The sequence below is a fragment of the Euphorbia lathyris genome, chromosome 5 (assembly GCF_963576675.1).
Source record: "Euphorbia lathyris chromosome 5, ddEupLath1.1, whole genome shotgun sequence".
Lineage (NCBI taxonomy): Eukaryota > Viridiplantae > Streptophyta > Magnoliopsida > Malpighiales > Euphorbiaceae > Euphorbia > Euphorbia lathyris.
In genome coordinates, this window is record NC_088914.1 from 93,062,937 (window position 1) to 93,076,294 (window position 13,358).

Here is a 13,358-nt window from a genome sequence, read left to right on the forward strand (position 1 = left end):
CTCTAATTATTTAAGTCTGAACTTTGTCAATTACTTTATAATCAATCCACGACAATTCAAGGTGTCTGTTGGGATTAAAAATGTGTAAATTCACACCATTTGAACATGAAGAAGCTTAATTTTTCGAAATGGTGCATGAACTGAAGAAGAAAGAAAAGATAAAGGTCTGATAGACGCCCGTGTCGCGACCGTGAATGGCGATTCGCGGTCGCGGCAAAGTTTTTTTTTTTAACTCGCTGAAGTTACCGAGAATTTTAAATTCTCAGCAGAGAATTTCGATTCTCGGTAAGTTCAGAAAAAAAAAATTTCTTCATTTCCCTTGAAATTTTGAAAATTCTGAATTCTCTACTGAGAATTCACATTCTCAGTAAGTTCAGAAATTTATAAGGCAGAGAAAGTAAAATTCTCAACCGATTCTCAGTAAGTTTAGAAATTTTCAAAACATCAAACAAAAGTTACAGTAGAGATTTTAATTATGAAACTTAAATTTTGTGTAACTTTTAATTCAATATCGTTTAATGATCACAAAATTTTTATTTCTAATCTCACCATTATTACTAAACTAAAGACTAATGTATAAACTGAACTAAAATGACATGTAAGAATTAAAAATATGAAAAACTAAAAACTAAAAAATGTGATAATCCTTAAGAATTCTCAAGGAGAATCAAAATCATGGACATAATCAATTACTTAGACCGGTTTTAAATAATGGTCCTGTCCATTTAACTTACCTGGAATAAGATGTTTTTTTTTAAACATTTTCTCAATTTAAAGATCTACTGATTGCGGTTGAATGCCCGAACTTCTAGTTTTGTGCACGAACTAGAACTACGCACATGAACCGAAACTTTCAAAACTATATTAAAAGTATACAATTCCTTCTTGGCGGATAAAGTAATTTCATCCTACTTCTGATATATCTTGTCTGAGAAGATGTAGGCGTTCAAGGTAGAGATAAAAATGGAAATTATTTGGGTTTAGTGTAGGAATTGGATAAATTGTTTTTACAAAGAGATATGATGTTTTGGTGAAGGGTTAAGTGTATAGAAAAGATTTAAAGGTGTTTCGGAAGAGATTATTCGAATTTCCCTTCTATGATGTATCTGCTAGCCGAATTTCTTTTCTGTAGACTCCTTCTGTGAATTTCATTGATAATCAAATCTCCAGGTTATCTGTGAAAAAACTTGAATTTTTTTTATCTGCAAACATCTAATTGCAAATGTTAAATAACAAAGAGGATTTAGTCCTAGTGACCATCCTCAATAAATAAAATAAAACTAGAAAATAAATAAATAAATGTATTATAAACCAAGGTTCGAAATAAAACACGAAAAATCTAAGTTTTTGTTAAAAAATTTGACGTTCCCCGGCAACGGCGCCAAAAACTTGTTGAGCGATTTCCGCAAGTGCACGGTATACGCTTGTAGTAATAAAAGATATCGATCCCACAGGGAACGTTTTTCGAACAAAACTTACTTATAATCGGTTAAATTTACTTTTAGGTTTATAATATGGAAAAATCGTTTAATCGGTTTTGGTTTTGAAATTGCTAGAATGAGAATTAGATTAGAGTATGAAAACGTTAGAGAATATTCTGATTTAAGAATGAATTTGTAAGATAGGAACGTTCAGTACTTTTTAGAAAAGTAAACATATGTATTTGTTTGCATTAAGCAAAGAAAACAACTTTAAACTTTGTACGAATTATAAAGATGAAATAAATGACGGAACCTTTAATTAATTGGCTTTGAACATGACAAAACCCTTCCGGGATAATTGCCCTTAATCAAATTAAAACTCTTTCGAGATAATAATTTGCCTAAGTGTTCAACAAAGTTTCCTTGTAAAGATTTTAAATTAAATACGTTTTAATGAAAACACCAGCAGTCACTTTAGTGGATTGGTTACCATAAGTGCTGCATAAAAATCTATCGAATAGAACGGAGTCTATTAGATGAAATATAAATTGATACAAGTTTACAGAGAACATTGAGCATGGAAACATTCGACGACTTGCAAGTGAACGGGTTGTCAATCCTTTCCTTGGGTTTCATTAGAGTTTGTCAGGCTCAGGGGCGGATCCTCTACCCAATCTTCTCGTTGAATCTTCGTAATAGAGACTGGGTCGGTCTACTACCAAAATGAAAACTAAATTGGAACAATGTCTAAACGCTACTAAACTTGTTATTATTGAATAAACAATGTGTGTACATCATATTGCTTTGAACAGAAATGAACTCCAATCTCTGACTCATTTCTGAGTCAGAGTTTCTGCATAACTCTACACTAATCTTAAAATCTAACTCTCTCTATATTCCAACTCTCAATCAACTCTTTATTTATAGATGTTGAAGAGTCGTGATTGAAGTGTCGTGTCCGTTGTGGAGGGTCGTGTCCGCTGCGAAGAGACGTTCCTATCCACCCGAACGAACGCGTTTCTTGGAATTTAAACATGTGTTTGTTGTGCTGCAAAGGCTGCTGATCTTACCGAGAATGGCAATTCTCGGCCGAGAATGGGGAAGTGATTTTTCAGCCTTCGGACGAAAGGGATGGAGATCTGGACGACGCGTGTCGCGACCGAGAATTTGAGATTCTCGGTCGCGGCCCCAAAATTCTCTACCGAGAATTTGGATTCTCAACCGAGAATATGAATTTTTCTCCTGTTTCTGACTTCGTTCTCGTCTTCCTTGTATTGGTGTGCTGATTTCTTCGTCTTTTGGCTCCTAACTTAGGGTTTTTCCTTCGTTTTTGACCTTTTTTAGTTCCTATTTGGCTTTTACCAAATATTTAGGTACCTTGCATGAAATAAACATATTCGAGAGTAAAAGTATTCTAAACAGATATAAACAGCACAAATTCATAGAAATATTGATGTAATTATTGATGATATTTTAGGTATATTTTGGGCTTAACAATATGCTAAGGCAAAGAAAGGTCAAGTATGCAAATTGACCAAATCTCTCTACGGCTTGAAACAGGCTGGAAGACAATGGAATAAAGAGATGACAACTAAGTTATTGCAATTTGGTTTTAGTAGATCAAAACCTGATTACTGCTTATATACTAAAGTTGAAAGAGAAGAGTATACTGCTATTGTTCTTTATGTGGATGATCTCCTGATAACTGGCACTTCGGAAGAAGAAATAATCAATGTCAAGGCTTTTTTACATAAGGCATTTACAATCAAGGACATTGGATATGTCAAATACTTCCTTGGTATAGAAGTGGCAAGATCACAGTCTGGCATGATTATTTCACAGACAAAATATATAAAAGATCTCATAAAAGATGCAAATTTTACTGCAGCAACAATAGCATCTTCTCCACTACCATCAGGATACAAAAATTATGAGGTTACAGAGAAGCTTGATTCACCAGACAAATTTAGGAGATTGATTGGGAGATTGTTGTATTTGGGGTTTACCAGGCCTGACATTTGTTTCTCAACTCAACAGTTAAGTCAGCATATATCTGAACCTCACAAACATCATATGGAAGCAGCTCTTCACATCTTGAGATACCTTAAGGGTACGATAGGAAGAGGGATTTTTTTATCCAAGGCAAACATCTCTAACACTCAAAGCATACTATGATGCTGATTGGGCAGTTTGCAGGAGCTCAAGAAGATCAACAATGGGTTACTGTGTTTTCATTGGTGCTTCAATGATAGCCTGGAAAAGCAAAAAGCAGTCCATTGTAAGCACTTCTTCAGCAGAAGTGGAATATCAAAGTCTTGCAGTAATAGCTAGAGAAGTGAAATGGATTTCTTTCCTGATGAAGGAATTCAAAATTCCAGTTACATTACCAATATCAATCTACTGCGATAATACATCAGCCATAGCAATTGTAGCAAATCCAGTAGATCACGAAAGGACCAAACATTTTGACATAGATATACACTTTGTTAGAGACTATGTGGAACAAGGTTTTCTTATTACACCTCATATCTCGACCATTAACCAACTCGCAGATCTCTTTACAAAAACAATGACAAGAGCACAATTGGACTCTTTCTTATTCAAACTTGGTATTGTGAATCACATACCAGTTTGAGGGGGGAATGTTACAATTAATAGACTCAGAATAAAATAGTGAAGCCTAAAGCAGAGGATTACAGCAACAGAAGTTAGTTAGTTTGTTGTGAAGCTTCTAGAATCTGTTAGTTGTTATTCTTCCTGTATAAATAGAACTATGATCATATTCTGTAGATTCATTCTGTTGTAATTTCTGTTGAGATAATAATACAATTCAGTCACATTCTTTTCCTTCATACATTGAGTTTCTAGACATCCTCTCCAAAGTAAATCAACAAAGTAGGAAATTTTATAGATTTGATAGATTACGAGACTTTGACAGAAAATGAAAAAAGAAGAGAAGAAGAATAGGAATGGCGGGATTTTTTCGTTGAAAGACATATTTTAGAGAGAGCCACGCTGTCCTACGAAAACAATAAAGTCATATTTATTTACTTTTTTTTAATAAAACAATATATTATTAAGCAAGAACGATATAGTTACAAAGAATTCCCTGCAATCAGGTACAGAATCAGAAGCTCTGCCTTATATATATATAGTTAAACTTCGATAAATGAATGTTCGATAAAGTAATAACCTCGTTTATATAATAAATTCTTTCGGTCCCAACTAGAGCCAATGGACTAAAGTAATAATCTCACTAAATGCATTAAGTAATAAAAATATTTAAATCCTTAAGGGCCTAATGAAAATATAAATTAATAATTATTGAATTACATATAATTATATATATATATATTATAAAAGTGAAGAGGTTCAACAGTACAATTGGAATAATTTGTCCAATTTTTCCAATTGAACTTTTCAAATTTAATATTTCTATCTAAACTAAGGTCCTTTTAAGTAATTTCCTAAACCCTTCAATCTTATAACAAAACGGCATCGTTTTGTATGGGTAATATAGTAATTTTATTCTTCAACTGTAGGGTTACAATCGATGCCTTCCACACATTGCCTTTCCAATTTCGATCTAGCCCTCAATCTCCTCAGCCGCCTCCTCCCAGAACTCTCCATCTCTCTAGCTTTGTCTCCTTACTTCATTGGTTTGTCCATTGTACGTTTTCATTCTGATACTTCTTTATGCTTTTAGAATCGCTAATTCACTCAAATTTTTGTTTGGTTTTAATTCTTACTTTTTCTTTTGGCTCTTACTGGATTGCGCCACATCAGAACTTGATTTTCAGATTCCTTCAAAGTGTAAGTTTGTACACTTTCAATCTTTCATCTAGGATGATTGTATTCTATTATTTATTTTCATTTATTATGTTTTTTCCCTCCTTGAGTTTTGGGTTGGTATTTGCAGAAAGATCGGATTCAGATTTGGCTGTTTGAGCAGAAGGATTTTCACGGATTGTAAGTTCCTAATAAATTTTAGGCCGACTTAAAATCTACTTGGGGTTTTTTTTTTAACTTTAGCATGATTTAGTAGCAACGATTGTTAATAGCATTTCTATGTTAATTCTGATTATATTTAGTGATATTGTATTAAAATATTGTCTTTGAATAAATAATACTGTAACATATAATATTAGATTTATTTTGCCCCGAAGCGAAGCAAGGCTATCAATCTAGTGTGTGTATACCAAAATCTTTCAATCAATCAACTAGAAATCATTGTTGAAACACCTTTCCACAAGATTTTGATTTGACAAAATCATCCATGATTAAGAGGCAATTAAATTTAAATGCTTTGATTTAATTGTACTAATGTGTTTGTTCAATCTTGAGTGCAAAAATATATATAAAGTAAAGACAGGACAAAAGTCAGCACAAGCAAAGCTGAGTAGAACGGAACTCAGCATGACAGAATGTAAGCTGAGTGGAGTAGGACTCAGAAGAAAAACGAAGCTGACTAAAATTGAAGATTTCCTCAGAAGCGTTTACACAGAACGGAGCTGACCAAGAATGAACTCAGCTTAGAAGTTGAACATCTGAATATTACGAAGAAAGCTGAATGACAGTCAGGACAGCATGAAGGGTTCGTTCACTAAAGGACAAAGTCTGCCAACCTTCTGCACCAATAATTGGAACCTCGAAGACACATAAAAGACTAATTCCAAGAGTTATGGGTCATTGGATTATTGGTAAAAGACAACTGGCACAAACAGACAAGCCAGACGCAAGAAGACAAATCTGACGCCTGAAGAAAACAGAGAAAGGGAATGGCGGAGCAGTCTGAAGCTGACCAGAACTTGTTCCCCAAAAGAGCCGTTTTGGTGTTAACGGTAACAACAATTCAAACGATCCAAATTTGCAAACTCCTTCTATAAAAGGACAATGAAGAACCTTGGATCATCACTGAAGCATCAAGAGAAAAATACAAAGAGAGAAAATCTTGAAAGCACTCAAATACAAAAAGATCTTACACCAACTTTTTATTCTCTGTGTAAATGCTAGATTGATTGTTGTATAATCATCTAAAGTGTTCTTTAGCATAAAAGGAACAAGTTTGTGATCAATAGGAATATTGAGAGTGTTAAGCTGAGTGCTTGGTTGTAAGCATTCAGTGGTAGAAAAATCTAGGTGCTGGGTTGTAGCACTTAGTAGGAGTTGAGTAGACGAATAGAGGAAGGTACTCTTGCATATTCAACTGTCTTGTAATTGGTTTGTGCTCTACCGTTAAAGAGCTCAGTATTGGATTCAAAAATCCCGGAGGACTCTGGGGACTGGACGTAGGCAGAGAGGCCGAACCAGGATAAGTGATACTGAGTAATCTCTGAACTCTCTCTTATATTGTATGTGTTGTTTGCTATATTTACTCAGTATATAAATTTCCTAATCTGACCTTGAGTAAATAAGTGGTGCTGAGTTAGAAGCTGACCTCCAAGAGTGTCAATTCTCAACTCACAAGAAAACAACTTTAGTCAACATCTGACTAAAGCTGTCTTCAAACATATCTCACAAAGCTGACCAAAAGCTGAGTTAATGAACTCTCAAAATAACTTCCAGTCAGCTTAATTAAAACGCGAAAAAGTTATATTAGTTCCTAACCCCCCCTTGGAACTAATTACCAGGGACCAACAATCATTTCTTCTGAAAAAATGCATCTATATAGTTGATTGTTTTTCCTTTCCACCTAAACCAAAATGAACACCATCCTTAACTTTTTGTAGTGCAAACACAACTTCTGGTATATTTTGCTCATGTTGTAGCAAATAGTTGTTTAAGTTGACCATTGCTTGAAAGGCCTCTTTTAACGATACATTTGCGACAACGCAACTATCATCTGGCTCTGAATCATTTCCATCATCATTGTTCATTATTGACTAGATAATTTCTTTGTCTGTAGGCGATTCCATGACTGCAATGTATGCATTTTACAATGAAAAATTATCTATAAAATAATAAATATTGATTTATCAATAAATGAATAATTTATTCATTTATTGATAAATAAATAATCTCGCTTAATGAATATTTTTTCCGATCCCAATGATATGCATTTATCGAGGTTTTACTGTATGTGTTGCTTGATTCACTAATCGCCTTACAAAACTGTGACAACCATTGTCTAAACCGCGTAAAAGCAACAAACAATCCCATATAACTACTCTAAGACATAATTAATAGAAGATTAATAAACTTAGATACAATATATCATCGTAAATTATTTATTTATTTATTTTCTTTTCTTAATTATCAAAAAATAATTAATTTTTTAATTTAAAAAATATAATGAACAAAATAAAATAATTATATAAATTTATAAAAATTAATTTATCGATAAATTCATAATCCCGTATAAAATAATAACTTTTTAGATCTCAAAAATATTAATTTATATGGATTTTACTGTATAGGATAGGTAACTAGTGTTAAAATATAAATATATACATGTGATATCAATTAATCGATTGGATATCCCGTTGAAGTCATAAAAGATAGCGTGCGGGCCTATAAAGCCAGTTTCTTGGCGCTCTGTAATGCTGGGATTCAGACCAGAAGAGTCGAGGAATTGGTCAGGTGGTCTCGACCTCATGAGGGCTGGTTGAAGTTAAATTATGATGGCTCTTACTAGGAGTAGGGAAATATTGCTGCAGGTGTAGTTATACGTGACTCATCCGGGCTGTGGGTTGCAGGTTTCATCCATAACATTGGATCAGGCTCTCCCTTCGAAGCGGAGTTATGGGGGCTGTACTCTGGTATTTGTTTAGCCTCGTCTCTGGGAGCCTCAAAGCTCTCAGTGGAGCCGGATAATGAGGCTACATCCCTTGTTGGATGTATTAGGAGACTGCTCAACGGCTTTCACCAGGTCAAGATTCATCATATTTTCCGCAAGCAAAATAGAGTTGCTAACAGACTTGCGCTTGACGCTCATGCGGCCCCACTAGGTGTAACCAAGCTCAGTTCGCCCTCAAGCTCTGTTGGCCAATTGATCCTTGAGGATAATGTTGGGATTGCCTTCCCCAGGTCCATCCCTGGTTGAGTTTTTTTTTTCTTTCTTTCTTTTTCTTACTGTTACCAAAAAAAAATATTAATCGATTGGATGTGTTGTTTTAGAAGCATTGTAAAATTTATTCTTTAACAGGTTATATTGTTATTTCTAAATTAACTTATTGACAAAACCTTTCTACATTGGTATAGGCAAGACCTTTCTATATGGTTTCACTTGAATTTATTAATTAACTTATTAACATTATCCTATGTAAGATTATGCTGTTATTTCTAGAAAGTTGACCCTGTTTAAAAATGTATCTATATTTCTCACCCTTTTCTAGATTTTAAATGATAATGACATAATTAATATTTTAAAATTTATGTGTTGTCATAGATCCGGTTAATCGAATCAATATGTTAAAATAATAATAAATAAATAAAAAGTCTCTTGTTTTCGATTTTTAGAATTGTTTTTTTTTACCTTTTAAATCTAAATAAATAGAAGATAAAAAATTTGGTAAAAAATTAAAACAACTATTTTTTTTTACAGAAAAATCAACTAATATACGCTAACTATCAGTAACAGCAAACAATCAATAGTAACAATAAAGAGCAAATAGAAACAGGTGAAACAAACGGGGCTTTATATTTAAGAAAGAATTTTATAAATTCTTTCTAGGCAATATACTCAACCAATCAATTATTATTTAGGGTTCGTTTGATTTACCTGTTATTTGCTTGCTGTTGGGAAAAGTTGTTTTAAAAAAAAAAAAACAAACAAAATTCCCTGCTTTTATAAAAAAGAAAAAACTATTTCTTAGCTATGAAAGACAAATAGATATGTCTAACCAAATACTTAAAAGTTTCTTTTTGGAGCGAAAAAACAAACAAAAGGAGAAAAAAGAGTAACCAAACACCTTGTTACACATTTTTTCTTTCATGACCGAAAATTTCATACCAAGTATAATGCGTTAGTTTTTTAATTAGTTATATATTACTCTGAGAATATTTGAATTTCTCTTTGTTAAGATTTAGTGTTCGTTTGTTTTCAATTTTCGAAACTGCTTTTTGCCTTTTAAGTCTAAATAGGAGGCAAAAAGCATTTGGTAAAAATTCGAAATAAATGCTTTTTACAGAAAAACAACTAATATATGCTACCTATCAGTAACAGCTAACAGTAGCAGCAAACAACAAACAGGAGCATGTGAAACAAACGAGCCCTTAACCTCACTACATTAGTGCTAATCAATATTGAATTTATTTTTATTGATTTGTATAAAACGAATCAAACACGTGGTATCTCAGGAGCCTTTGTATCAACCACCACATGTTTCAAAACATTCCTTTCAGATCAATTGAGAAGCTTCCATGAAACGTCTCAATTCTAAAGTGAACCTCCATACGGTTAGGTTGAAGAACTCCACACCATGGAAGACTTCTCATAGAACCACACTCATAATAGGAGAATGAATCCTGATATTAAAATGCAGACAGCTCCCACACTGGTTAAAATGAAGGAGCCAAATCGCAAAAGGCAGCAAAACTACCTCGCACGCTGTGTGAGGCCAAGCCAACATGAGTCAAGTTCAGAAGTGCAGTGACGCATCGAGTCACATCCCACTCGGTGTGTGGGAGATTTCACTCGGCAAGTCAGATGACGAGTCATCAGCAACACGGCACGTGGAATTCGAACGAAATCACCACTAGGGGCAAGAAGGCACCCACATGCTGTGTGACACCCTCACTCGGCGTGTTGGTTACCTTAATCTCCAAGCTAGAGATAGAGGGGACAAGGGTTGGCATCTTCTGAATTACTATTTCGCCACTATCCTATTTACTGTTTTACCATTAGGTTTATTTTCCTTTTTACCATTTGTACTACTTATCCCCATCCCACCCTTGTTCTCTATTACTGGCTTGTAACCCTAGTGGAGGCATTTTAGTATCATTACTTATCTTAAGGGGTATATAAGCCTCTTTATTTGTAATGAAACACAACTTTTATAATATTAATCAGCTCTATCTTCTAGTTTATTTGAGAATCACTCCTTCAAGCATATGCTTGAGAAAACATCTTTGTAGGTGTACGATCAAAACCTTCACGTCCGATTTCAATCTATATCAAAAGGATTCCTAAAAGAAGAAGAGTTTGGCTCCAGCCTTATAAAATAGACAGGTATGACTACATCATATGATACGTTAACACCACAACTTACAATTAGTCTTACTCTCCAACCCTTCAGCATCTACGAACTTAGGTATCAGAGTGGATTTGTCGGAGTTTGGCCCCTCTCTGGCCCTTGATTCTATTTTACATATTAGACCAGGAAGACCCAACAAGACGTTCAGACTTTCCAATAAAAGTTCAGATACACGGATATCAACTAATAAACTATGTTTCTCTAATTAATTATATTCATGATGATAGACTATTGCAAACACTACTAGCACGTTATTCTTAATTATTAACATTATCATATCATGTACCTAATAGATTATATTGTTATTCCAAAAAAAAAATACATTGTTATTATGACTTTTATTTTGGCATATATCCATATTTCTCACTCTTTTTTCAAACAAGCATAGTAAGATTGACTTTTATATAAGTGATTGTGACATAATTAATCTTTTATAAATTTGATTAATTTGTTCAAGATTAATTTAAGCTTTTTTCCCCTAAACAACAAGTATTATCGGATGGTAATGTTCGGGACTTTATCATAGTTAAGCTCCCAGTTTCCGGGTGTCACACCCAGTAATTAGGCGTGACGCCCGATTTTCGGGCATCCTGCCCCGGAGCGGGCGTGTCATCCAGCCCCCATGGCATATGACTTCGTCGTCACATGCTGAGGGCTCATGGCCGACACCCTGGGCCCATTCACACGGGCCCATGAGGGGGTCGATGGGCCAGCTTTCATGGGCCCGACGCCAGATTTTTCCGAGCCTCGTCCGTTTTTTCTGATTTTTTTTATTTTATTTTTTTCTTTTAGGTGAATAGAGGATTTGATCGTTTATCGTAGGTTTTCATCATAGGTCATCTGATTCCAGTGCCTACACCTGTCGATAGGTGAATGTGTGCCCATATATCGGAGTTCAATATCCCTCAAGCCTACTAGGTCCTTGATTTGCGGGATCAGACGTGATTGTTGTAACGGGTTGATCATTGACGCAGTCTTTAGAAAATTCCTGAGTCAAGAACTTAAGACGAGATTGTATTGACCAGCTTCACAGTGGTGACTCCATATGTTCTCTTTTCTGGGTAATAGTCCGGATTTTGTAAGTATCGCATGTGATATCACCAACATTAAAAATTATAGATACCATTTTGTTAAAAAAAAACACCATCATTCTCAAAGTAATATGAAACCATATAAAAAAAATTTATTAAAAAAACTTATCCCTTAATTATATTTTTCTAATTAATTATATTCATGATGGTAGACTATTGCAACCACTAGTAGCCACGTTTATTCTTAATTATTAAACATTATTATATTATATACTTAATTTTTTTTTGGGGAACAATTTATAGGCTTAAAGAACATTTTGGCATCTGACCTATCCAAAATTTGTGTATTGGGCTCCTGATTTATTATTTGATCATATTTGGCCACTAACCTATCAAATTAGATAAAATTCAATCCATATTGAATGAAAAATTAACTTTGTTGGAAAATTAACAGCAATCACCAATACAAAAACGACACATGACACATAAATAAACTTAATTTTCACTCTATCGGAACACTAGAAAAAGTTTTTAGGATTTTTTTTTATTGTGTAAAATAGTTACTGTTGCCATCTCCAGTTGAAAATTAAGTTTATTTATGTGTCACGTGTCGTTTTTGTATTGGTGACTGCTGTTAATTTTCCAACAAAGTTAATTTTTCATTCAATATGGATTGAATTTTATCTAATTTGATAGATTAGGGACCAAATATGACCAAATAATAGATCAGGGGCCAAATGCACAAATTTTGGATAGGTCAGGGACCAAAAAGTGCTTTAAGCCCAATTTATATACACACAATATGTACATAAGACTTAATAGATTAGGTAAAGGCTATGGTTACTTTGTTTTTGACAAAGTAAGCCTTACTTGGTGTGTTTTCACCATTAGATTAATTTTATGCTCCATCATCCAATCTATATATTATTTGGTCCCTGATAACATTGTTGTTGGGGCTTATTTTTAATTCTCTCTCTTTAAATCTATATATAATATAAAACAGTAACGATGGAGCTGAGGTGTTACTTTCTCCTTTTTTACTGATAAAAATATAATATCATATATAATATATTAATTTTAATTATATTATTATATTTATCTATAAAAAGATTATTTTATCCGTACTATCTCTAAGAGTTCTACAAAATTTAAATTAATCCATAAAATCTCTCTAATTCTCTGCATATATATCTATATATAATATAAAATATTAACGATTGAGCTGAGGTGTCACTTCCTCATTTTTTACTGATAAAAAATATAATAAAATATATAATCTATTAATTTTAATTATATTATTTTATTTATCTATAAAAAGATTATTTTAAGTAAATGTGAAAATAAAATAATAATATTTAATTTATATAGCACCTTCATATCATTAATTGTAATTATTAGAATATATCTTTCTTAATATTTATATGTTAAGATGAATCCGTACATCGCACGGGCCAAAAACTAATTTTAACTTAAGAGCCAGCTTAAGAGATTGTTAGAGATGCTCTAACTCGGTGACATAGAAAGAAGGAAGATAAAAATTTGTAATTAATTAAATTGAATTATATATTAATGTTACACAGCAATTAATTAAGAAATAAAAATATTAAGGTGATGAAATGGAAGTGACATATAGTTATATTATATATTATATTACTAATATTTGAAGCTCAATTAATTCTATAAATACCTGCCTTCATTCTTTACATTTCCTC

At 33.2% G+C, this 13,358-nt stretch overlaps 1 long non-coding RNA gene across 1 annotated transcript; it reads left to right on the forward strand.

The window, feature by feature from the left end:
• The first annotated feature begins 4,996 nt into the window (after positions 1–4,996).
• Positions 4,997–6,671, forward strand: LOC136231051 (uncharacterized). Its single transcript, XR_010689652.1, has 3 exons — positions 4,997–5,091; positions 5,208–5,234; positions 5,341–6,671. It is a non-coding gene; the product is annotated as an uncharacterized lncRNA (long non-coding RNA).
• The last annotated feature ends 6,687 nt before the right edge of the window (positions 6,672–13,358 follow it).